The 23,651-nt window shown below is 49.3% G+C and overlaps 1 protein-coding gene across 1 annotated transcript in view; it reads right to left on the bottom strand.

Moving 5' to 3' along the window:
- LOC138270213 (diacylglycerol O-acyltransferase 1-like) overlaps positions 1-23,651 on the bottom strand; it is a 116,079-nt gene that overhangs the window by 80,169 nt on the left and 12,259 nt on the right. The window lies entirely within an intron of this gene.

Here is a 23,651-nt window from a genome sequence, read left to right as displayed (position 1 = left end):
ACCTGCGAGATGTACTGGTCTGCCAAACAGACCATCTGGACATTCATGGAATGATAACTCTTCCTGTTCCTGTACACCTGTTCATTCCTGCGGGGGGGACCAGAGCTACATGGGTCCCATCAATGGCACCTATGACGTTGGGGATATGTCCAAGGGCATAGAAATCACCTTTCACTGTAGGCAAATCCTCCACCTCAGGGAAAATGATGTATCTCCTTACGTGTTTTAGCAGTGCAGACAACACTCTGGACAAGACGTTGGAAAACATAGGCTGGGACATCCCTGATGCCATGGCCACTGTTGTCTGAAAAGACCCAATTGCAAGGAAATGAAGCACTGACAGCACCTGCACGTCAGGGGGGATTCCAGTCGGATGGCGGATTGGTGACATCAGGTCTGGCTCCAACTGGGTACATAGTTCCTGTATTGTGGCACGGTCAAACCGGTAGGTCACAATGACATATCGCTCTTCCATTGTCAACAGGTCCACCAGCGGACGGTACACCGGCGGATTCCGCCATCTTCCAATATATCCCAACTGACGGTGCCTAAGAAGGACAACAGCAAAGAAACTGTCAGCATTCCACCAGGTATGTACCCACAGTCACACACAAGACTACAACAGACAATTAACCCATCCGGGAAAGGTTTTGAGTGTAGGCCTCGGTATGTGTGACGCAGTAGTAATTGAAGCTATGTGGGCCCCTGAAATGGCGGCTGCCTGACCTCTAAACTGGGACAATGGAATTGTGGGGTAACTGCGCTGGCGTTGGACACCGTCGCGGTAGGCAGTCGTAGAGCGCGGCGCAATGCTGCATTAGTTAACATTGGACCCTATGGGTCCCAGGAACCAATGAACAGGTGCGCTGGCGGTGATGATGCGCCCCGCCGCGGACGTCACCACCATTTTCTATCTCTTCAATCACTAGATACCTGACCTTCGACAGGAGAGAACCTACACTGCTAGTGCTGCTGTGACCTCGGTCTTGAAGCGACGATGACTGCTGCGTCTGGGGAAAGGGCCCCTGCCTTCACTGCACAGGAGTTGGAGAAACTTGTGGATGGGGTCCTCTCCCAGTACACGCTACTCTACGGTCCTCCAGACCAACAGTTTAGTACACAGGGAGCACGTTGTATGGGCTAGGCCTGGGTGGAGAGGGCTGGGTGGATGAGGGAAGGGGGCAGAGTACATAGAACAGTTATGAATGGGGATGAATGGGCCACAGGGATAGAGTTGGGAGGGGGCCAATCACAACGACGGTGCAGTAGGTATTGACTGTCCTCTTTCCTTGTGCATGTCATGTAGGTCTGCGCCCACCAGAAGAGGGACATTTGGCGTGCCATCGCCAAGGAAGTCTGGACCCTGGGGGCCCACCAGAGACGGGGCACCCACTGCCGTAAGAGATGGGAGGACATTCGCCGCTGCAGCAAGAAGACGGCGGAGGCTCAGCTGGGGATGGCCTCCCAACGTGGGTCATGGTGCCCGTCGCACCATGACCCCCCTGATGTTCCGGATCCTGGCGGTGGCCTACCCGGAGTTGGATGGGCACTTAAGGACATCACAGCAGACACAAGGGGGTGAGTACTACCTCATCATATGGACTTTGCGTGCAGTGGAGGTGTCTGGGTGGGGGTGGTGGGTTGTGGGTTGTGGGTGTCCCTAGGCCAGGGCGAGTTAGGTAGGCAAGGCCCCTCCGTTATGTAGGCCATGTGGCACTCTACCCCAGCTCTAAACAGAGGGAAGTTGATGTATAGTTGCCCCTTTGCCATCCACATGGGCAGATTACTACCACTGCCATGTAGGCCATATCCCAGAAATAGCATGTGCAGAGGTCAGGAGCACGGCGTAATGCATGGGGCTGCTGCGTCTGTCTTGTCCGCCGACGGTAGTGGTATGCCATGCACTAAAACTCTCTTTCTTCTGTCTCCCCCCTTTTCCTGCTCTGTGCGCCCCACTACTACAGGTACAGCCGCCACCTCCCCTACCAGCATCGCCCTCCCAGCAGCCCCTCAGCGTGTGTCCCGTGCCCGCTCACCCAGGAGGGTGGGCATCACCTTCGCCCCAGGCACCTCAGGCCCTGCCCCAGTCACCCCTGCTGCCCACAGTGAGAAGGCCATTGACCTCCTCAGGTCACTCACTGTTGGGCAGTCTACCATTGTGAATGCCATCCAGGGTGTAGAACGAGAGTTGAAACAAGGTAATGCATTCCTGGAAGGCATTCATTCTGGTCAGGCTGTCCTTCAGCGAACCCTGCAATCTCTGGCTTCAGCACTGATGGCAGCCATTGTCCCTGTGTCCAGCCTCCCCCCTCCAACCTCCTCCCCCCAGACCCAATCCCCTGTACCCCAGCCCATCCCAAGCACACCTACAGACCAGCATGCACACAAGTCAACACCCAAAAGTAGCTCAAGCAAACATAGGCATCACACACACCACAGGCACTCACACAAGCATCACACCCATACAGACACAGCAACATCCACTGTCTCCACTGTGTCCCCCTCCTCCTCTTCTCCCTCCTCCCTCCCAGTCTCGTCTACACACACACCTGCATGCACCACATCTACAGGCACTAGGACTCGCACCAGAACACCCAGCACCGCAAGCCGCTCACCTGCACTCACCACCTCCACTGCCATTTACACGTCCCCTGTGTCCTCTCCCAGTGTGTCTGTGACGCCCCCTCCCAAATTACACAAACGCCGGCAATCACTCACCCAACATCCATCCACCTCACGACAGCCTCCAGTACCTGCACCTGTCCCCAAAACACCTAAAGTGACACCTCCTACAACCACCTCCTCTACCTCCACTCCCAGACCCCCTCCAACTACCCATCCCAGTGTCCGTCAGAAACTGTCCCTCTGTCAAATTGACCTGTTTGCCCCCCCCCCCTCCCCCCTCCAGTTCATCAGTCCCGTCGTAGCGCCTCAGCCAAAAAGCCTCCAGTACCAGTGGTGCGTGTTCCAGGTTTTTGGAGTGCACCGTCCACCAGGGCAGGCAGTAGGACCCGGAGCCAAGGCACTGTCAGCCCACCCCCTGTAAAGGCACCGAAATTGGGAAGTGGACGACGGGACCGTGTCAAGACTGCTGGTGGGACAACAAGTGAAATGGGATCGAAGGCGATTGGTGAGTCAGCTGTAACTCCAAAGAAGGTGGGGAAGGTTCCGAGGAAGTCTGCCCAGCCTGTTGTGAGTGTCACGGCGGAGAAGTGCGCCATCATTTTCGGCGGTCCAGACACAACCGCCAGCACCATCGTTACTGGTCCAGAGACCACCGCCAGAGTCATTGCCCAGGAGGGCCCAAGTATCGTTACTGGTCAGGAGACCACCGCCAGAGTCATTGCCCAGGAGAGCCTGAGTATCGTCACTTGTCAGGAGACCACTGCCAGAGTCACTGCCCAGGAGGGCCCGAGTATCGTCACTGGTCAGGAGACCACCGCCAGAGTCACTGCCCAGGAGGGCCCGAGTATCGTCACTGGTCAGGAGACCACCGCCAGAGTCACTGCCCAGGAGGGCCCGAGTATCATCACTGGTCAGGAGACCACCGCCAGAGTCAGTGCCCAGGAGGGCCCAAGTATCGTCACTGGTCAGGAGACCACTGCCATTGTCAGTGCCCAGGAGGGCCCGAGTATCGTCACTGGTCAGGAGACCACCGCCGGAGTCAGTGTCCAGGAGGGACCAGGATCCCACAGTCCCGCTGGGCAATGATGGAACGTTATGCCACGCCCCAATGTCCAGTGTGGAGTTCGTCATGCCACACCCCAATGTCCAGTTTGGAGTTCGTCATGCCACACCCCAATGTCCAGTGTGGAGTTCGTCATGCCACACAACAATGTCCAGTGTGGAGTTCGTCATGCCACACACCAATGTCCAGTGTGGAGTTCGTCATGCCACACACCAATGTCAGTATCTGAACCGCCATCTCAGGCTACCGCTGAACAGTCCATAGCCAGCCATGGCAAAGCACCGCTGAACCAGGCCAAGACCGCCATGGCAAAGCACCGCTAAACAAGGCCAAGACCGCCATGGTGAAGACCGCTGAACAAGGCCAAGACCGCCATGGTGAAGACCGCTGAACAGTCCATAGCCAGCCATGGCAAAGCACCGCTGAACAGTCCATAGCCAGCCATGGCAAAGCACCGCTGAACAAGGCCAAGACCGCCATGGCAAAGCACCGCTGAACAAGGCCAAGACCGCCATGGTGAAGACCGCTGAACAAGGCCAAGACCACCATGGTGAAGACCGCTGAACAGTCCATAGCCAGCCATGGCAAAGCACCGCTGAACAAGGCCAAGACCGCCATGGTGAAGACCGCTGAACAGTCCATAGCCAGCCATGGCAAAGCACCGCTGAACAGTCCATAGCCAGCCATGGCAAAGCACCGCTGAACAAGGCCAAGACCGCCATGGTGAAGACCGCTGAACAAGGCCAAGACCGCCATGGTGAAGACCGCTGAACAGTCCATAGCCAGCCATGGCAAAGCACCGCTGAACAGTCCATAGCCAGCCATGGCAAAGCACCGCTGAATAAGGCCAAGACCGCCATGGTGAAGACCACTGATCAGGGCAAACACCGTGTGGGTATGAATAGGCCGCCATATCAGGCATCCTTCTCCCATGTGCAGATGGCACAGTGACAGGAAAGGAACTTTCACGGGGAGACTCATCCAGTCTGGCCACCAGTCCCACCCAGTACCAGTTGAGAACTGCATCTACTTGCGTCAATGTGGCTTTGCACTCCCCAGGATGGTCCAGTGGGCAACCCACCCACTGTTGTGACTTGAGAGACTGTGGCTTTGCACTCCCCAGGATGGTCCAGTGGGCAACCCACCCACTGTTGTGACTTGAGAGACTGTGGCTTTGCACTCCCCAGCATGGTCCAGTGGGCAACCCACCCACTGTTGTGACTTGAGAGACTGTGGCTTTGCACTCCCCAGGATGGTCCAGTGGGCAAGCCACCCACTGTAAAGACTTGAGAGACTGTGGCTTTGCACTCCCCAGGATGGTCCAGTGGGCAATCCACCCACTGTAAAGACTTGAGAGACTGTGGCTTTGCACTCCTCAGGATGGTCCAGTGGGCAACCCACCCACTGTAAAGACTTGAGAGACTGTGGCTTTGCACTCCCCAGCATGGTCCAGTGGGCAACCCACCCACTGTTGTGACTTGAGAGACTGTGGCTTTGCACTCCCCAGGATACATCAATGGGCATGGAGCCCCGTCGTGTATCTGGCTTTGCAGTCATGTGGCTGAGGTGCCCCCCCTTCCCTTCCCCCTGAGGTGCCTGTAGTGTTTCAATCTGATGCCCCGGCAGTGTTCTCTCGGATTTTGGTCAGATATCTATTGTGGGCCTCGCCCATGCATTTTTGGACTGTTGGTGCACGGACATTGTTGTGTACATATCTGCACTACTTCTTGTATTGTATATATAAATATGACAGATTTCGAGATATGATTCAGTATATTTTTATATGACATGCATATTGGCACATTACAATATTTGAACGGATCTCGCTTTGTCTTTGCATTCTTCCGGGGGGATAGTGGGTTGTTAATGTGATATTTTTGACCGCATTGGTGTGTATGTTGTACTATGCGAGGGTAGGGGTAGGGGTGTTTGGTGTGTGTCCCCCTAACTTTTGCCTCCCCCTTCCCCGTGTCGTAGATGCAGTACTCACCGGAATGTTCTGCGCCTACGTCGCTGTTGTTCGTACAGGAGCAGAAAGACAAGGGCAGGGAGTATTTGGAGTTCCGGCTCCATGGAGTCGTCGTTCCTCGTGGAGTGTGTTGAGGTGAGCGTTTTCCCATAGCAAAGGCTGTTTCCGCCGTGTTTTTATCCACGGTGAATCCGCCCCGGAAAAGGTGGCGGATTGGTGTGTTGTAATAGTGTGGGCGGTACTTTGTCTCCCGCCTGTCTGTTGGCGGTGACCGCCACGCTGTTTGTCTGTACCGCCGTGGCGGGCGAAGTGTTAAAGTGGCTCTTTGTTGGCAGTTTTCCGCCAGGGTCGTAATTCCCTTTTTTTTCCGCCGGCCTGTTTGCGGTATTACCCCACCTTTTACACCGTCCGCCAGGGTTGTAATGACCCCCAGTGTTTCTAAAAGTTGGAATACTTTTTAAGAATCTAAACTATCTCTAGAACATAATTCAAACTTTCACAAAACTTTTAAACTGACAATTTTAAAAAGAAATGCTAACAGGGACTAACACAAGGCTCTATCAGGACTTTTCAAAATTTAGAAAAATAGCTCAAATTTCAAAAATCAGTTTCTAATGACAATTTTGGGAATTTAGTCGTGTGATCAGGTATTGGCTGAGTAGTCCAGCAAATGCAAAGTCGTGTACCCCACCGCTGATCCACCAATGTAGGAAGTTGGCTTTGTATGCACTATTTCAAAATAAGGAATAGTATGCACAGAGTCCAAGGGTTCCCCTTAGAGGTAAGATAGTGGCAAAAAGAGATCATTCTAATGCTCTATTTTGTGGTAGTGTGGTCGAGCAGTAGGCTTATCAAAGGAGTAGTGTTAAGCATGTGTTGTACACACACAGGCAATAAATGAGGAACACACACTTGTAGTGAATCCTAGTTTGTTTTAACGGGATAACAGGAGTTAGCTTAGCCGTAGGCTTGTAAGCTTGTGCCCCCGTCACCTAGTGACTTTTAACCTACTTAGCTTGCTCTGTCTTAGTCCATTTAATTATTTATTTCCTTTAAGATGGCGGCCTTGTTTATAGTTAGGCCACTTGTTATGGGTTTTATTATCAGTGTCGCAGCGCCAAGGCGTCAAGATCAAGCACGAAAGACAAACATACAGTAGGTGTTCACACTTAGGGATTTTCCCTCTCCATACTTTCGAGGGATGTTGATATTAATTGCCGTCCCAAGCATGCCTGTTATCTATTGTTTTGAATTACACTTACGCCAGGGGACCTTGTAGATCTGTATAAATACATCACACTTTAGACAGATAATCAGAGGGATTCTGACCAGAGGGCATCGTTACCATCGCTGATACCGATGCTGCAGTAGTCTTGAGGCTGACCCAGTCTTCGGGTCCCTACGGAGTCTGAGATAGAGACCTCATTCCAAGGTAACAAGGGTTGGGGGCTCCTCTCATGGACATGGTTTTGGCAGATTAGGTTTAGCAAACCCAGCTCTACTTTAGGTAGGAGGTTAAGCCTATTCCCATTAGGGTATTAGGGCATATTCCATCTCGTACATATATATATATTTCCTTCATATATTGCAAAATGTTGGGGGTCTTCATAACCATGACTCTCTTCTTCACAATACTGTTGCTTGGTATATTCATTATCCTAATCATTGCAGTTCATGCAACTTATCGCAAATGGCAGTTATGTTAAATAAAAACCATTATAACTTCACTGCATCTGTGTTATTGCCTTTGTATGAGACATAATACATCTATGAGAAAAGGGTCATTTCCGTTTAACCACGACAACCCTGAGATATCTTACTTTGAGTACATGCGTAAGCGACTGCTACAAATCACCTTTTACTATGATGTTTCTGGTGGGGTACTGCTAGTGAGCCGGTAAGGTTTGGACAACAGTTACAACTAAGTTGTAGGAAAAGACTTAGGGGGTCAGCGAAAACCGCCCAAAGACCGCACCGCAGTCAAATGACCGCGGGGGCCATTTCAACTTTCCCGCTGGGCCGGTGGGCGATCTCCAAAAGATCGCCCGCCGGCCCAGCGGGAAAGCCCCTACAAAGAGGAAGCCGGCTCCGAATGGAGCAGCGGATTTGCAGGGGTGCGACGGGTGCAGTGGCACCCGTCGCGATTTTCACTGTCTGCTAGGCAGACAGTGAAAATCTTTGTGGGGCCCTGTTAGGGGGCCCCTGCACTGCCCATGCCAGTGGCATGGGCAGTGCAGCGGCCCCCAGGGGCCCCACGACACCGTTCCCACCATCCTGTTCCTGGCGGCTTTTACCGCCAGGAACAGGATGGCGGGAAGGGGGTCGGAATGGAGGATTCCCCCAGCCGGGGAAAATCCAGCGGGAAACCGCCGGACCCGGCTGGGCGACCGCGGCTGTCGGAATACCTGATGAAGCACCTGTAGGAAAGTACCATCTTGCCTGGCATGTTACCCCCATTTTTCACTGTATATATGTTGTTTTAGTTGTATGTGTCACTGGGACCCTGGTAACCCAGGGCCCCAGTGCTCATAACTGTGCCTGAATGTGTTACCTGTGTAGTGACTAACTGTCTCACTGAGGCTCTGCTAATCAGAACCTCAGTGGTTATGCTCTCTCATTTCTTTCCAAATTGTCACTAACAGGCTAGTGACCATTTTTACCAATTTACATTGGCTTACTGGAACACCCTTATAATTCCCTAGTATATGGTACTGAGGTACCCAGGGTATTGGGGTTCCAGGAGATCCCTATGGGCTGCAGCATTTCTTTTGCCACCCATAGGGAGCTCTGACAATTCTTACACAGGCCTGCCACTGCAGCCTGAGTGAAATAACGTCCACGTTATTTCACAGCCATTTTACACTGCACTTAAGTAACTTATAAGTCACCTATATGTCTAACCTTTACCTGGTAAAGGTTAGGTGCAAAGTTACTTAGTGTGAGGGCACCCTGGCACTAGCCAAGGTGCCCCCACATTGTTCAGAGCCAATTCCCTGAATTTTGTGAGTGTGGGGACACCATTACACGCGTGCACTACATATAGGTCACTACCTATATGTAGCTTCACAATGGTAACTCCGAATATGGCCATGTAACATGTCTATGATCATGGAATTGCCCCCTCTATGCCATCCTGGCATAGTTGGCACAATCCCATGATCCCAGTGGTCTGTAGCACAGACCCTGGTACTGCCAAACTGCCCTTCCTGGGGTTTCACTGCAGCTGCTGCTGCTGCCAACCCCTCAGACAGGCATCTGCCCTCCTGGGGTCCAGCCAGGCCTGGCCCAGGATGGCAGAACAAAGAACTTCCTCTGAGAGAGGGTGTGACACCCTCTCCCTTTGGAAAATGGTGTGAAGGCAGGGGAGGAGTAGCCTCCCCCAGCCTCTGGAAATGCTTTGTTGGGCACAGAGGTGCCCAATTCTGCATAAGCCAGTCTACACCGGTTCAGGGGACCCATTAGCCCTGCTCTGGCGCGAAACTGGACAAAGGAAAGGGGAGTGACCACTCCCCTGACCTGCACCTCCCCTGGGAGGTGTCCAGAGCTCCTCCAGTGTGCTCCAGACCTCTGCCATCTTGGAAACAGAGGTGCTGCTGGCACACTGGACTGCTCTGAGTGGCCAGTGCCACCAGGTGACGTCAGAGACTCCTTGTGATAGGCTCCTTCAGGTGTTGCTAGCCTATCCTCTCTCCTAGGTAGCCAAACCCTCTTTTCTGGCTATTTAGGGTCTCTGTCTCTGGGGAAACTTTAGATAACGAATGCATGAGCTCAGCCGAGTTCCTCTGCATCTCTCTCTTCACCTTCTGATAAGGAATCGACTGCTGACCGCGCTGGAAGCCTGCAAACCTGCAACATAGTAGCAAAGACGACTACTGCAACTCTGTAACGCTGATCCTGCCGCCTTCTCGACTGTTTTCCTGCCTGTGCATGCTGTGGGGGTAGTCTGCCTCCTCTCTGCACCAGAAGCTCCGAAGAAATCTCCCGTGGGTCGACGGAATCTTCCCCCTGCAACCGCAGGCACCAAAAAGCTGCATTACCGGTCCCTTGGGTCTCCTCTCAGCACGACGAGCAAGGTCCCTCGAATCCAGCGACTCTGTCCAAGTGACCCCCACAGTCCAGTGACTCTTCAGTCCAAGTTTGGTGGAGGTAAGTCCTTGCCTCACCTCGCTGGGCTGCATTGCTGGGAACCGCGACTTTGCAGCTACTCCGGCCCCTGTGCACTTCCGGCGGAAATCCTTTGTGCACAGCCAAGCCTGGGTCCACGGCACTCTAACCTGCATTGCACGACTTTCTAAGTTGGTCTCCGGCGACGTGGGACTCCTTTGTGCAACTTCGGCGAGCACCGTTTCACGCATCCTCGTAGTGCCTGTTTCTGGCACTTCTCCGGGTGCTACCGGCTTCAGAGAGGGCTCCTTGTCTTGCTCGACGTCCCCTCTCTCTGCTGGTCCAATTTGCGACCTCCTGGTCCCTCCTGGGCCTCAGCAGCGTCCAAAAACGCTAACCGCGCGATTTGCAGCTAGCAAGGCTTGTTGGCGTTCTTTCGGCGGGAAAGCACTTCTGCACGACTCTCCACGGCGAGAGGGATCCGTCCACCAAAGGGGAAGTCTCTAGCCCTTTTCGTTCCTGCAGAAACCTCAGCTTCTTCTGTCCAGTAGAAGCTTCTTTGCACCCGCAGCTGGCATTTCCTGGGCATTTGCCCATCTCCGACTTGCTTGTGACTTTTGGACTTGGTCCCCTTGTTCCACAGGTACCCTAGATTGGAAATCCACAGTTGTTGCATTGCTGGTTTGTGTCTTTCCTGCATTATTCCTCTAACACGACTTCTTTGTCCTTAGGGGAACTTTAGTGCACTTTGCACTCACTTTTCAGGGTCTTGGGGAGGGTTATTTTTCTAACTCTCACTATTTTCTAATAGTCCCAGCGACCCTCTACAAGGTCACATAGGTTTGGGGTCCATTCGTGGTTCGCATTCCACTTTTGGAGTATATGGTTTGTGTTGCCCCTATCCCTATGTTTCCCCATTGCATCCTATTGTAACTATACATTGTTCGCACTGTTTTCTAAGACTATACTGCATATTTTTGCTATTGTGTATATATATCTTGTGTATATTTCCTATCCTCTCACTGAGGGTACACTCTAAGATACTTTGGCATATTGTCATAAAAATAAAGTACCTTTATTTTTAGTATAACTGTGTATTGTGTTTTCTTATGATATTGTGCATATGACACTAGGTGGTACTGTAGTAGCTTCACACGTCTCCTAGTTCAGCCTAAGCTGCTCTGCTAAGCTACCATTATCTATCAGCCTAAGCTGCTAGACACCCTATACACTAATAAGGGATAACTGGGCCTGGTGCAAGGTGCAAGTACCCCTTGGTACTCACTACAAGCCAGTCCAGCCTCCTACATTGGTTGTGCAGTGGTGGGATAAGTGCTTTGAGACTACTTACCACTCTTGTCATTGTACTTTTCATAAGAGAAAAATATACAAAACAAGGTCAGTGTATATACACATAGCCAAAAAGTTTTGCATTTCCTCTTTTCACTCTTTTCTAAGTGCTGAAAAGTACTTCTAACTTTCTAAAAAGTTCTAAAAAGTTTTAAAAGTTTTTTTCTCTGTCTTTCTAAAAGCTCTGACAAACTTTTTATCTTTTACTATCACTTTAACTCTCTCTAAAAATGTCTGGCACAGGCCAAAATGTTGATCTGTCCAAACTTGCATATGACAACCTTAGCTGGAAAAGAGCAAGGAGTCTCTGTATAGAGAGAGGTTTGAGTGTAGGGAAGAATCCTTCCTTGGAACTGTTACTTAACATGCTTAGAGAACAGGATAAGGCCATAGGTGCCTCATCTGTTGAAAAAGTACCTAATAGTTCCCAATCTGATTCAGGGACTCCCCCAGGAAAAGATTCAGGAAAGAAACTTCCTAGCCTGCCCATTACTAGACAGTCTAGCATAGTTGGTAATGATGATGAGCCACACCATACAAATAGTGTTGTCTCACATCATAACAAAAGCATTTATTCTCACCATACTGGTAGTAATGTTTCTGTTAGCCAAGCTGTTAGGGTGGCTTCTGTAAGGGACAGGTCTCCTTCTGTTCATTCCCATCATACCTCTGTATCTAGGAATGTCCCTCCCACCAACCCTGATGACAGAATGTTAGAGAGGGAACTCAATAAGTTGAGGGTGGAACAAACCAGACTGAAGCTTAAAAAGCAACAGCTGGATTTGGATAGACAGTCTTTTGAACTAGAGAAGGAAAGACAGAAGTTGGGTTTAGAAACCCATGGTGGCAGCAGCAGTATTCCCCATAGCCATCCTGCAAAAGAGCATGATTCCAGGAATCTGCACAAGATAGTTCCCCCTTATAAGGAGGGGGATGACATTAACAAGTGGTTTGCTGCACTTGAGAGGGCCTGTGTTGTACAGGATGTCCCTCAAAGGCAGTGGGCTGCTATCCTATGGCTATCATTTAGTGGAAAAGGTAGGGATAGGCTCCTTACTGTGAAAGAAAATGATGCTAATAATTTCCAAGTTCTTAAGAATGCACTCCTGGATGGTTATGGCTTAACCACTGAACAGTACAGGATAAAGTTCAGAGAGACCAAAAAGGAGTCTTCACAAGACTGGGTTGATTTCATTGACCATTCAGTGAAGGCCTTGGAGGGGTGGTTACATGGCAGTAAAGTTACTGATTATGACAGCCTGTATAACTTGATCCTGAGAGAGCATATTCTTAATAATTGTGTGTCTGATTTGTTGCACCAGTACTTGGTGGACTCTGATCTGACCTCTCCCCAAGAATTGGGAAAGAAGGCAGACAAATGGGTCAGAACAAGAGTGAACAGAAAAGTTCATACAGGGGGTGACAAAGATGGCAACAAAAAGAAGGATGGTAAGTCTTCCGACAAGGGTGGGGACAAATCTAAAAATGATTCTTCATCAGGCCCACAAAAACACTCTGGTGGGGGTGGTGGGCCCAAATCCTCTTTTAATCAGAACAAGGAAAAGAAACCATGGTGCTATTTATGTAAAATAAAAGGCCATTGGACAACAGATCCCAGTTGTCCAAAGAAAAGCACCAATGCTCCTACCACTACAACCCCTACTGCTACCCCTAGTGTCCCTACTAATAGCAGTGGTGGTGGGAGCAAACCTACTAATAGCCAATCCAAGGGAGTAGCTGGGCTCACTTTTGGTAATTTAGTTGGGGTTGGCCTTGTTAGGGAGGCCACAGAGGCTGTGTTAGTCTCTGAGGGGGCTATTGATTTAGCCACCTTAGTTGCTTGTCCCCTTAATATGGATAAGTACAAGCAGCTACCCCTAATAAATGGTGTTGAGGTTCAGGCCTACAGGGACACTGGTGCCAGTGTGACTATGGTCATAGAGAAACTGGTCCACCCTGAACAACACCTACTTGGTCACCAGTACCAAGTAACCGATGCTCACAACAACACACTTAGCCACCCCATGGCTGTTGTAAATCTCAACTGGGGGGGGGTTACTGGTCCAAACAAAGTTGTGGTAGCTTCAGATTTACCTGTAGACTGTCTATTAGGGAATGATTTGGAGAAATCAGCTTGGTCAGATGTGGAGTTGGAGGCCCATGCAGCAATGCTGGGCATCCCAGGGCATATTTTTGCTTTGACAAGGGCTCAGGCCAAAAAGCAAAAAGGACAGGGAAGCTTGGATCCTGGAACAATGGACCAAGTGCTCCCTAAAGCTAGGGCTAGTAGAAGCAAACCACTTCCTACTATCCCTCCCTCTACAGTGGATTCTACTTCTGAGGAAGAAGAATTCCCTCCCTGTGCAGAACCTACACCAGAGGAGCTGGAAGCAGACACTGCTGAGCTTTTGGGTGAAGGGGGGCCTGCCAGAGAGGAGCTGAGTGTGGCACAGCAAACCTGTCCCACATTAGAGGGTCTCAGACAGCAAGCTGTCAAACAGGCTAATGGGGATGTCAGTGACTCTCACAGAGTTTACTGGGAGGACAACCTCTTCTACACTGAGCATAGGGATCCTAAACCTGGAGCTGCCAGGAGATTAGTGATTCCTCAGGAGTACAGAAAGTTCCTCCTAACACTGGCACATGACATTCCCCTAGCTGGGCATCTAGGACAAATGAAAACTTGGGACAGGCTTATTCCCCTGTTTCATTGGCCTAGAATGTCTGAGGACACAAAGGAATTTTGTAAGTCCTGTGAAACCTGTCAAGCCAGTGGCAAGACAGGTGGCACCCCAAAGGCACCCCTTATCCCACTGCCTGTGGTTGGGGTTCCCTTTGAAAGGGTAGGGGTTGACATAGTTGGCCCCCTTGACCCTCCTACTGCTTCAGGCAATAGATTCATCTTGGTGGTAGTGGACCATGCCACAAGATACCCTGAAGCTATTCCTTTAAGGACCACTACAGCTCCTGCAGTGGCAAAGGCCCTCCTGGGAATATTTTCCAGGGTGGGCTTCCCAAAGGAAGTAGTATCAGACAGGGGAAGCAATTTCATGTCTGCATACTTAAAGGCCATGTGGAAGGAGTGTGGGGTAACTTACAAGTTCACCACACCCTATCATCCACAAACAAATGGACTGGTTGAGAGATTTAACAAAACTCTCAAAGGCATGATTATGGGTCACCCTGAAAAACTCCGCAGGAGATGGGATATCCTTTTACCATGCCTCCTTTTTTGCCTACAGGGAGGTACCCCAGAAAGGAGTGGGCTTTAGCCCCTTTGAACTTCTTTTTGGACACCCTGTTAGGGGTCCACTAACACTTGTAAAGGAGGGTTGGGAACAACCTTTAAAAGCTCCTAAGCAGGATATTGAGGATTATGTACTTGGCCTCAGATCAAGGATGGCTGAGTATATGAAAAAGGCCAGTAAGAACCTTCAGGCCAGCCAAGAGCTCCAGAAGCAATGGCATGATCAGAAGGCTGTTTTGGTGCAGTACCAACCAGGACAGAAAGTGTGGGTCTTGGAGCCTGTGGCCCCAAGAGCACTTCAAGATAAATGGAGTGGACCCCACACAATTGTTGAGAAAAAGGGTGAAGTCACTTATTTAGTTGACTTAGGCACTGCCAGGAGTCCCCTCAGGGTGCTCCATGTCAACCACCTGAAACCCTACTATGACAGGGCTGATCTCACCCTGCTCATGGCAACTGATGAGGGACAGGAAGAAGACAGTGATCCTCTACCTGATCTCTTCTCTTCCACAGAACAAGATGCTCTTGTGGAAGGTGTAGTTTTGGCTGATTGTCTTACTGCTGAGCAGAAAGACAATTGCATAAATCTCCTAGATCAATTCTCTGAACTCTTCTCTACTGTGCCAGGTACCACTTCTTGGTGTGAGCACACTATAGATACTGGAGACAGTTTACCTGTCAAAAGTAAGATCTATAGGCAGCCTGACCATGTCAGGGATTGCATAAAGCAAGAGGTCCAGAAAATGTTAGAACTAGGAGTGGTTGAGCACTCTGACAGTCCATGGGCTTCTCCTGTGGTACTGGTACCAAAACCCCATTCCAAAGATGGAAAGAAGGAAATGCGGTTTTGTGTAGACTATAGAGGTCTCAACTTGGTAACCAAAACTGATGCTCACCCTATACCCAGGGCAGATGAGCTCATAGATACACTGGCATCTGCCAAGTATCTAAGCACTTTTGACTTGACTGCAGGGTATTGGCAGATCAAATTGTCAGAAGATGCTAAACCTAAGACTGCATTTTCTACCATTGGAGGACATTACCAGTTTACTGTAATGCCTTTTGGTTTGAAAAGTGCACCTGCCACTTTTCAGAGGTTGGTGAACACAGTCCTGCAAGGGCTGGAAGCTTTCAGTGCAGCATATTTGGACGATATAGCTGTCTTTAGCTCCAGCTGGGATGATCACGTCCACCTATGGAAAGTTTTGGAGGCCCTGCAAAAGGCAGGCCTCACTATCAAGGCTTCAAAGTGCCAGATAGGGCAGGGTAAGGTGGTTTATCTGGGACACCTTGTTGGTGGGGAACAGATTGCACCACTTCAGGGGAAAATCCAAACAATTATTGATTGGGTTCCCCCTACCACTCAGACTCAGGTGAGAGCCTTCCTAGGCCTCACTGGGTATTACAGGAGGTTCATTAAGAACTATGGCTCCATTGCAGCCCCTCTTAATGACCTCACATCCAAGAAAATGCCTAAAAAGGTATTATGGACAGCAAACTGTCAGAAAGCTTTTGAGGAGCTGAAGCAGGCCATGTGCTCTGCACCTGTCCTGAAAAGCCCTTGTTACTCTAAAAAATTCTATGTCCAAACTGATGCATCTGAATTAGGAGTAGGGGCAGTCCTATCACAACTTAATTCTGAGGGCCAGGATCAACCTGTTGCTTTTATTAGTAGGAGGTTGACCCCTAGAGAAAAGTGTTGGTCTGCCATTGAGAGGGAGGCCTTTGCTGTGGTCTGGGCTCTGAAGACGTTGAGGTCATACCTGTTTGGCACTCACTTCATTGTTCGGACAGACCACAAACCTCTACTTTGGCTAAAACAAATGAAAGGTGAAAATCCTAAATTGTTGAGGTGGTCCATATCCCTAAAGGGAATGGACTATACAGTGGAACATAGACCTGGGAGTAGCCACTCCAATGCAGATGGACTCTCCAGATATTTCCACTTAGACAATGAAGACTCATCAGGTCATGGCTAGTCTTATTGTCCTTCGTTTGGGGGGGGGGGTTGTGTAGGAAAGTACCATCTTGCCTGGCATGTTACCCCCATTTTTCACTGTATATATGTTGTTTTAGTTGTATGTGTCACTGGGACCCTGGTAACCCAGGGCCCCAGTGCTCATAAGTGTGCCTGAATGTGTTACCTGTGTAGTGACTAACTGTCTCACTGAGGCTCTGCTAATCAGAACCTCAGTGGTTATGCTCTCTCATTTCTTTCCAAATTGTCACTAACAGGCTAGTGACCATTTTTACCAATTTACATTGGCTTACTGGAACACCCTTATAATTCCCTAGTATATGGTACTGAGGTACCCAGGGTATTGGGGTTCCAGGAGATCCCTATGGGCTGCAGCATTTCTTTTGCCACCCATAGGGAGCTCTGACAATTCTTACACAGGCCTGCCACTGCAGCCTGAGTGAAATAACGTCCACCTTATTTCACAGCCATTTTACACTGCACTTAAGTAACTTATAAGTCACCTATATGTCTAACCTTTACCTGGTAAAGGTTAGGTGCAAAGTTACTTAGTGTGAGGGCACCCTGGCACTAGCCAAGGTGCCCCCACATTGTTCAGAGCCAATTCCCTTAACTTTGTGAGTGCGGGGACACCATTACACGCGTGCACTACATATAGGTCACTACCTATATGTAGCTTCACAATGGTAACTCCGAATATGGCCATGTAACATGTCTATGATCATGGAATTGCCCCCTCTATGCCATCCTGGCATAGTTGGCACAATCCCATGATCCCAGTGGTCTGTAGAACAGACCCTGGTACTGCCAAACTGCCCTTTCTGGGGTTTCACTGCAGCTGCTGCTGCTGCCAACCCCTCAGACAGGCATCTGCCCTGCCCAGGATGGCAGAACAAAGAACTTCCTCTGAGAGAGGGTGTGACACCCTCTCCCTTTGGAAAATGGTGTGAAGGCAGGGAAGGAGTAGCCTCCCCCAGCCTCTGGAAATGCTTTGTTGGGCACAGAGGTGCCCAATTCTGCATAAGCCAGTCTACACCGGTTCAGGGGACCCCTTAGCCCTGCTCTGGCGCGAAACTGGACAAAGGAAAGGGGAGTGACCACTCCCCTGACCTGCACCTCCCCTGGGAGGTGTCCAGAGCTCCTCCAGTGTGCTCCAGACCTCTGCCATCTTGGAAACAGAGGTGCTGCTGGCACACTGGACTGCTCTGAGTGGCCAGTGCCACCAGGTGACGTCAGAGACTCCTTGTGATAGGCTCCTTCAGGTGTTGCTAGCCTATCCTCTCTCCTAGGTAGCCAAACCCTCTTTTCTGGCTATTTAGGGTCTCTGTCTCTGGGGAAACTTTAGATAACGAATGCATGAGCTCAGCCGAGTTCCTCTGCATCGCTCTCTTCACCTTCTGATAAGGAATCGACTGCTGACCGCGCTGGAAGCCTGCAAACCTGCAACATTGTAGCAAAGACGACTACTGCAACTCTGTAACGCTGATCCTGCCGCCTTCTCGACTGTTTTCCTGCCTGTGCATGCTGTGGGGGTAGTCTGCCTCCTCTCTGCACCAGAAGCTCCGAAGAAATCTCCCGTGGGTCGCCAGAATCTTCCCCCTGCAACCGCAGGCACCAAAAAGCTGCATTACCGGTCCCTTGGGTCTCCTCTCAGCACGACGAGCGAGGTCCCTCGAATCCAGCGACTCTGTCCAAGTGACCCCCACAGTCCAGTGACTCTTCAGTCCAAGTTTGGTGGAGGTAAGTCCTTGCCTCACCTCGCTGGGCTGCATTGCTGGGAACCGCGACTTTGCAGCTACTCCGGCCCCTGTGCACTTCCGGCGGAAATCCTTTGTGCACAGCCAAGCCTGGGTCCACGGCACTCTAACCTGCATTGCACGACTTTCTAAGTTGGTCTCCGGCGACGTGGGACTCCTTTGTGCAACTTCGGCGAGCACCGTTTCACGCATCCTCGTAGTGCCTGTTTCTGGCACTTCTCCGGGTGCTACCGGCTTCAGAGAGGGCTCCTTGTCTTGCTCGACGTCCCCTCTCTCTGCTGGTCCCTCCTGGGCCTCAGCAGCGTCCAAAAACGCTAACCGCACGATTTGCAGCTAGCAAGGCTTGTTGGCGTTCTTTCGGCGGGAAAACACTTCTGCACAACTCTCCACGGCGAGAGGGATCCGTCCACCAAAGGGGAAGTCTCTAGCCCTTTTCGTTCCTGCAGAAACCTCAGCTTCTTCTGTCCAGTAGAAGCTTCTTTGCACCCGCAGCTGGCATTTCCTGGGCATTTGCCCATCTCCGACTTGCTTGTGACTTTTGGACTTGGTCCCCTTGTTCCACAGGTACCCTAGATTGGAAATCCACAGTTGTTGCATTGCTGGTTTGTGTCTTTCCTGCATTATTCCTCTAACACGACTTCTTTGTCCTTAGGGGAACTTTAGTGCACTTTGCACTCACTTTTCAGGGTCTTGGGGAGGGTTATTTTTCTAACTCTCACTATTTTCTAATAGTCCCAGCGACCCTCTACAAGGTCACATAGGTTTGGGGTCCATTCGTGGTTCGCATTCCACTTTTGGAGTATATGGTTTGTGTTGCCCCTATCCCTATGTTTCCCCATTGCATTCTATTGTAACTATACATTGTTCGCACTGTTTTCTAAGACTATACTGCATATTTTTGCTATTGTGTATATATATCTTGTGTATATTTCCTATCTTCTCACTGAGGGTACACTCTAAGATACTTTGGCATATTGTCATAAAAATAAAGTACCTTTATTTTTAGTATAACTGTGTATTGTGTTTTCTTATGATATTGTGCATATGACACTAGGTGGTACTGTAGTAGCTTCACACGTCTCCTAGTTCAGCCTAAGCTGCTCTGCTAAGCTACCATTATCTATCAGCCTAAGCTGCTAGACACCCTATACACTAATAAGGGATAACTGGGCCTGGTGCAAGGTGCAAGTACCCCTTGGTACTCACTACAAGCCAGTCCAGCCTCCTACAGCACCGCCAGCCTGTTGGCAGTGCTTCAGCCGGCCTCCACCTTGGCGGTCTATGACCGCCAGGGTCGGAATGAGGCCCTTAGTCACCTACAAACGAAAGTACTGTCATCCTGAGACCAGCAGTCTTGCTCAGAGCAAGAGTCCAAACTACGACATGGCGCCACCAACGATGGTGTTTAGGCACTTATTTACGGATACCCTGACTATCACTGTCTCACAGACAACAGGTACCCTAAGTACCATTATACGGAGACGTCCGTGGTCTTTGGGATAATCCTCCTCAGCTGAACAGGTAAACACCTAATTAAGCTGTAGGTTGTTCGAGCTCGAACTTATTAAAAGGAAAACTTCCCCTATTTGGTGTTCCGTTTCTCTAAACAACTATGGCTAATACCATAGACATTCCTGCAAATGCTAGACATGCACTTACACAACATTTATTAGCGCATGGCCTTACAGAAGAGGGCGGGGATGTTACTCTGATTATAGAAGCAACTGAAGCATACCAAACAGAGACTTTTTACTGTTGGGTCACCTTTCCTGAGGCTGACCAAAGAACGCACACATTTCACACATATGACATTGCGAACGTACCTGTACGGTACGAAGCATACCAGTATCGCTCACATATCAAGAGCATCAGAAATGGTTTGAAGGCGCCCTACCACATGTACTACGAAGAGTGAGGCTAGGTCCTTTAAGTAATGAGGGACCTACGTGGCCTATGTTTGCCACATATACACCTAACCCAGGCATACAAAATATGCCAATCGCAGATTTGCGAGTACTATATAATGAATTAGTGGCATTATATAGACGATTGGTTCAGTTCGTAATGCGAACATTGAACACAACACCAGCGCTTCCAGCACAGCCAGTAGCTGGTGGTTATCAATTGACTACTGGGATTAATCCACAAACAGTGCATACTATTATGGGTAAAGTGCCCACTGAACGGGAAAAAATACCGTTCTGGATAGCCCAGAAAACAAATCAGCTGGAAGCTGTGTTTCCCCAAACGGGACCACAGGAAAAACGAGGGCGCATGTGTGCCACTGATTGACCTGTCAGGCACATCTGCAGCCTCTGAAGCAACTTCCTGAGAGTGCTTCAGCTAACTGCTTTGTGCGTTTCAGGGAAGCCTGTCAGGAAATTCTTTGAATTTCTGTCAGACGCTTCTCATTTCCCCGAACCAACCCTCTCTGTTAACACCATTTTGTGTATATTTAACTAAATTGCTCCAGCTAGTGGTGTTTTATACATATTTTTATTCTCACCAAATCTATTTTAAGAGCACCAGACTGCTCACTATGTGCTTGCCGTTTGGGATGGTTCCCTCGGTGGATGAATGTGCCACAGTCTTCGCTGCCATTTATACTACACTTGCATATTTACCAGAAGTGTTAAAACAAATACAAAATGAGCATGGGGCTGCACCGGCCCTGGATCTAGGGATGAAACTGATGCGTAACTTTGACGCCGTCTCCTCGATAATACTAAGTAATATTAAAGGGGAAGCGGTGGCACTGGCAATACGCCAGCGTCTCCGGGAAACTCCGAATATGGAACAAGAGAGACAGCTGACGAAAATAATTTCCGATACCTATACTAGTATAGGACAGGATAGTTTGGGAACCAAACCTAAAAAATTGGAATTACCAAGTACCACCCATAAGGAAGGTACAAAGCAGGCACAAGAGGGCTCTAAAAAGCGCTGGGACAAACAAAAAGATTTCAAAGACAGAAGAAATAAAAGAGCTGATTCTCCACATCCGGAGTACTCTGAAAGGAGGTATAATCTCAGAAATAGGGATAACATTAGAACTCCAGACAGATATACTGATTCACGTCCTTCTCGTTCCTTTCAGGACGCACCGGATAAACATAGCGAGAGAGGGGGCCGTCAAGATCGACGTCCGGAATACGTGAAAGAAAAAAAAGACTCGCCACAGTCCACCATTAAAAAAGAAGAAAAGACTCCTCAGCAAAAGCCACAATTTAAAAAGAAGAAAGTGGCAGCACTGACAGTTAAAAATGCCAATAGTATTGAGAACACTGTTGAGGAACAAGAAGTGGGCCGTGACTCTGTTGGACAGTGCGGCAGAGGTCACGATATGTCGCCAGAGTCTGAAAGATCATCTGGATGCAACAGCAACTAGCAATTACATCGCGGTTGAGACAGCGGATGGCCGTGTACTCCCACCCGATAGGGTTTATGATTTAACAATACAGACAGAGGGAGACGTGGAACGGATTATTAGTGTGATATTTTGGGATGAGCTTACTAGGGATATCCTATTGGCCGAGAGAGACTGGCCACCTGAACATGTCCGCAAGCTCCCACATGGGGAAGATGTCATTTTGCCTTCTTTTTCCGGAGGCAGACAAAAAAGCCTATGCTGTTGAATGGGCTTTAGCGCAGGCACCTGCACTATACCGTAATCATGTAGGTTGGGACAAGGACTTGCCTTGTCATGTTATTCCAGTTAGGTCTACACCCCACCCGCAACCACAATACCCCGTTAAACATTAAGCGAAAGCTCTGGTGACGGAGATACTGTCAAAACTTGAGTACCAGGGAGTGATTGAGCCCTGTACATCGGCAATGAATAATCCATTATTTCCCGTTGCAAAACCAGTTCATATAGAATAGTGGTTGATTATAGACACTTAAATAGTCATACACGCACATATGCTATACAAAATTCGCACAGCACAGCACTGATAAACAATATAGTGGGTAAAAAATATAAAACTACATTGGATATATCTAATGGGTTTTCTGCCAGAATTTAGCACATGAAAGTAGGGACCTAAGTGCATTTTCATTTGGCTCTCAGAAACGCTTTTGTCGTTTACCCCAAGGCTATAAAAATAGCCCAGGACTGTTTTCAGCCCGTGTGACATCAATTTTGCACGAGCTTGATTCTGATGCATTGTCCTATGTGGATGATATCTATCTCACTGACGACGCCCTCGACATTTATCTTGCGAGGGTCGATCGGATCATTTTAGGATTTGCAGACCTCGGTTATAAATTTAATTTTAAGAAAAGCAAGATTGCCTTTCTTAGTGTATTGTTCCTGGGATATGAGCTATCAAACGAGGGAAAGAGCCTGGCCCCACAATTTCTAGAAAAGTGTGCTCAGCTACAGCCTCCGAACACACTTAAGAAATTACAGTCATTACTGGGTTTCTTTAATTTTGGCAGAACATACATTCCAGATTATGCAGAACGCATCAAACCACTTTATGACTTAATTCAGCCCAATTTTTCTAGCAGAAGATGGACGATTGAACACACACACATCCTTAGGGACATACAACGGGACATGCTAGAAGCTAGACACTTAAACACACGTGACAATAAAAACCAATTTGGTCATCAGAATAATTGCTGGTGCCCTTGGATTTACCTATGTCACCTTTAATGAGGGTGAAACAGTGCCGATAGCATACAAATCACACTTGTACTCCAATGCTGAGAAACGTTTTGCACCTACTGAAAAAATTCTGACAGCAGTTCAGATGGCCGTCATAAAGGAGAGGCCACTTGCCCAGGGGAAACGCATTATTGTTGTCTCCCCGGTGCCGGCCTTAGAGGCTGTCACTAAAGCAAGCGTTCCACATGCTAAGGCATTACATCCACGCTGGATTCAATGGGCAATGTCTCTGACCGCCACGGATGTTGATTACGTGTTTGTCCCAAGACTTTAGACACAAGAATTTCTCCAATATGAACAGGAGTACCCTGCTCCTCTACATATCTTGCCAATAGACAGTTATAATACCATCATTTATACTGACGGCTCTGCACAACCGGCTGTAGGTACTAAACATCAATACTCGGCAGCTTGCGCAGCCGTGTGCGGGATAATGGAAAATGGAGTTTTCCATCCTCACAATACCTACACGCAGACCTTAGGGGACTGCACAGCCCAGTTGGCCGAGCTTAAAGCTCTTCCTCTAGCGCTCGAACATACTGAGCCAGGAACCCAGACTTTGATCGTCTGTGATTCATATTACTGCGTCCAGTCATACAATGATTATCTCAATCATTGGAAACTGAACGGGTTTAGAGATTCTAAAGGGAACACCATTAAACACAAAATATTGTGGGGAAGGGTGGCTGATCTTAAGGATAAGCTACCATGTGTCCATGTAGTTCATACATTAGGACACCAACGTGTAGGAATACACGTTGCCGGCAATACATTGGCTGATGAAGCAGCAAAAGCATCAGTAGCTACGGCTTCTGTGGCTGCAGTGACTCGTTCTAGGACGAGATTGGATAATGAGATACTGATTGCCGTTAAAGCTTCGGCTGCA

Source organism: Pleurodeles waltl, chromosome 2_1 (assembly GCF_031143425.1).
Source record: "Pleurodeles waltl isolate 20211129_DDA chromosome 2_1, aPleWal1.hap1.20221129, whole genome shotgun sequence".
NCBI classification, from domain to species: domain Eukaryota; kingdom Metazoa; phylum Chordata; class Amphibia; order Caudata; family Salamandridae; genus Pleurodeles; species Pleurodeles waltl.
Note: the sequence above shows the minus strand (reverse complement) of the source record. Positions and strands in the feature narration are given on the sequence as shown.